Source organism: Hylobates moloch, unplaced genomic scaffold, assembly GCF_009828535.3.
Source record: "Hylobates moloch isolate HMO894 unplaced genomic scaffold, HMol_V3 SCAFFOLD_4, whole genome shotgun sequence".
Classification (NCBI taxonomy): domain Eukaryota; kingdom Metazoa; phylum Chordata; class Mammalia; order Primates; family Hylobatidae; genus Hylobates; species Hylobates moloch.
In genome coordinates this window covers 96,620,524-96,624,226 of record NW_026652279.1, presented here as the reverse complement: position 1 = coordinate 96,624,226, position 3,703 = coordinate 96,620,524, and positions in this window count along the sequence as shown.

Below are 3,703 nucleotides of genomic sequence, written 5' to 3'. Positions count from 1 at the left end.
ACGTGGGAAATGTTGAAGTTTTCTGTTCATCATTGAGTAATGAAGGTGAGAAAAGACTAAAATGAGCATAGAGTGCTGTTTTTTAACCTCTGCAATATTGGGGTCTGTGTAGAGGAATAAAGAGCACTCATTTTTGGAAATAGAAGAGTAGAATTCTAATAGTCACTAGGCAATAGATTCTTCCTCCCTTACAGTTATAAAGAAAATGGCTTGTAACCAAGCCCTACATTTTCGGCCAAAAGGCAGATTAAAAGTTAAAAGCACATCAGCACACTGTTATGAAGCATTTGCTGTAAACAGGTGAATTGGTGTAGCTCAGCCTTCTGAACTAGGGGTGATTTTGCCTCTCAGGGGACATCTGGCAGTGTCTGAGGTGGTTTTGAGTGTCGTGACTGTGTGTGTGATGCTGTTCCTGACGTCTAGTGGGTAGAGGCCAGGGATGCAGCTAAACTTCTCACCATACACAGGACAGCCCCCAAACACGATGTCCAAAAATGTCGGTAGTGCCAAGGTTCGGGAACCCTGACATCCTTAAGAGCCTGAAGATACATACCAATCTCATTTGCTTTTGTAACACTACAAAAAATTGCATGTTAAAATTATTTATCATACATAGCTGATCTTCTGATTTTATCCCTAGAAAGACAAAGGTGTGATCTTTGAACACATGTAAATCAAAGATAATTTTGTTTTTCCTGTTTGGCTTAATCAAATCCAAGTGATGAATCCCATTTAACTGGATTTGACATTAACATCAATATCACTGGGCCTTGGTTTTTGAACTTGTTATTATTTCTGACTTATTTTTAAATAACTGATTATCCTGATAACTTAAAATGAATCCAGCCCAGATGGGAAGGAAATAACAGAGGTCAGGTCTGGCAGGGGCCCTAAATGGCAGCCGTTTTCAGCTCAAAACAGATGGAATCTCCATATCGACTGAGGTTTTCCCTTTGAGATAAAAATGTGAGGTCATGGAATTTCATCTGTGTCTGATATGCATTTTCATATCTATAATCAAATCTAATTGTGTAATCTGGAAAGTTTTGATTCTTCTTACCAAAATCTCCTGAAAAAATTAGGCAGAGAAATAGAGGGGGTTGTGTTAATTAATGTATTGATTTGCAAATAAGAGCAAAGGATCTAACTCTTTGAAAAGTGTAGAGAATGGTGAGAAGGGCATAAAAATTCAGATAAGCCATGTTTCCTGAGAACTGAGGAAGGGTGAGGCTGCCTTGAACTGCGTGGAGGAAGTGGTCATCTTTTATTCTGAGTACTAATTGGACCCTGATAGCATGTGTTTTGTCTCTGCCTGAGCTTCCTGTTTAAGGAAAGACTTGAAGAGCCACAGAGACAACTGAGCAGATAGATATGGGACCTGTGAGACACAGAGAACTCAGGTTGCTCATTCCAGAAGAGAGCAAACCCTAACAGTGTGTTGGAGTCTCTGAGGAAATGAAGGGTTTTTGGTAGGTTACAAATTAGTTTCCTCTTGCTGCTGTAACAAGTTACCATGAACCTAATGGGATTATTATCTCATATTTCAGGGGTCAGGAGTCCAAAGTGGGCTTCACTGGGCTGACTCAAGGATTGCTTTCCTTCTGAGGCCATGAGGGAGAGTCCGCCGCCTTGCCTTTCCACCTTCTAGAGTTTTAACACTAGAGTTTGCAAATGAGAACAAAAGATCTAACTCTTTGAAAAGTGTAGAGAATGGTGAGAAGGGCATAAAAATTCAGATAAGCCAGATAAGAAAGTCTTTCAGCAAATTAAATTCAACAGAGTTCAATTGGGCAAAAAACGATTTGCAAATCAGACAGTCTCCAGAACCAGAAGAGGTTCAGAGTGACTGAACTGGGGCTGTCACATGGTCAGATAATATTTATGGACAGAGGAAAGAAAGTGACCTAAGAAAATAAAGTGATGTACAGAAACAGCTGGGTTGGTCACAGCTGGGCTCTTGCCTTACCTGAACAAGTTTTAATGGTTGGCCACCTGTGCTTGGCTGATTGGCTGAGATTTAGCTACTTATTAAAAGAGTAGTTTACAGGATGCTTACACATCAGTGAGGTTACAGTTCACTATGCACAAGAAGCTATGCACAAGAAGCCTTGAGGCCAAACTTAAAATATGTGAGGAGGCAGCTTTAAGCCACACATAATTTAACAAGAGGCTGCCAGCGTTCCTTGGCTTGTGGCCCCTCCTCCATCTCCAGAGCCAGCAGTCGCCTCCCTCTGACCTCTCCTTTTATGGTCAGTCTCCTTCTCAGGCTCCCCAGCCACTCTCTTTCCCTTATAAGGATCCTGTGCTCACAGTGGCCCTCGCAGATCATCTTGTAGGCAGGGGCTGCTTTTCCTAACTTACAAGCAGGAGAATGTGGCTGAGAGAGCCCATTGCTGTTCCCAGTGCCCCATTCCTCTTAAGAACAGCTAATAATGGAATAACGAGTATTCATCCTGGGCTTCTAACCACTCTTGTAAGGGTCAGTCAAGATTGATAGAAATAGCTGGGCTCTTGAAAATGATGGCTTTTCTGCTTAAACAACCATCAGTTTCAACTAAAAATACTGTGAGCAGAAATGGTCTCCGTTTTTATTTTTTCTTTATTTGTTAAGGTATAATGGGCATAGAATGCACATATTGAAAGTGTACACTGTGGTACATATGTGTATACTCACCACAATCAAAACCATGTCCATATTCATCACCACCAAAAGTAGAACACGCATGCACCCTGTGATCCAACCCTCCCGGTACCCACATTCCCAGGCAAACACTGATGCTTCCTATCACTATAAGTTAGTTGCATTTTCTAGAATTTTATACAAAAGAAATCATATACTATGAAATCTTTTTACTTCACTCAGCATAATTTGAGGTTTATCCATGTCTTTCCATGTATCACTAATTCATGGCTTTTCATTGCTTAGTAGTTATATTAGTCCATTTTGCATTGCTATAGAGAAATACCTGAGACTGGGTAATTTACAAAGAAGAGGTTTATTTGGCTCATGCTTCTGCAGGTTGTACAGGAAGCATCAGACCAGCATCTGCTTCTGTTGAGGCCTCAGGAAGCTTCTAATTATAGTGGAAAGTGAAGGGGGAGCAGGCGTGTCACATGGCAAGAGAGGGAACAAGGCAGTGAGGAGGAGGTGCCAGCCTCTATAAATAACCAGCTCTCTACTGAACTAATAGAGGAGAGCTCACTCATTACCATGAGAGGGTACCAAGCCACTCATGAGGGATCCACCCTCATGAGCCAAACACTTCCCACTAGGCCCCACCTCCAACACTAGGGATCATACTTGAACATGAGTCTCGGAGGGGACAAACTATATTGGTAGTTATTCCATTGTTCATGCAGCCACTTGGGAATGAATATTGGATTGTTTCTGGTCTTGGGCTATGATGAGTAAAGCTGCTACAGGAATTCAGTTTCAGGTCGTTGTGTGGACAAATGTACTCTTTTCTTCTGGGGTAGTATCTATGTACAAATAACTAGGTCATGTGATACGTACGTTTAACTTTTTTAGAAACTACCAAACTGTTTTCCAAAGTCTTTGCACCATTTCACTTTCTCAACAGCAGTGAATGTTCCCACTCTGGAATGTTCCAGTTACTTTACATTCTCAACAGCACTTGGAATCATCAGTTTAAAAAATTTTAGCCATTCTAAAGGTATGTAGTGGTATCTTGGAGTACTTTTA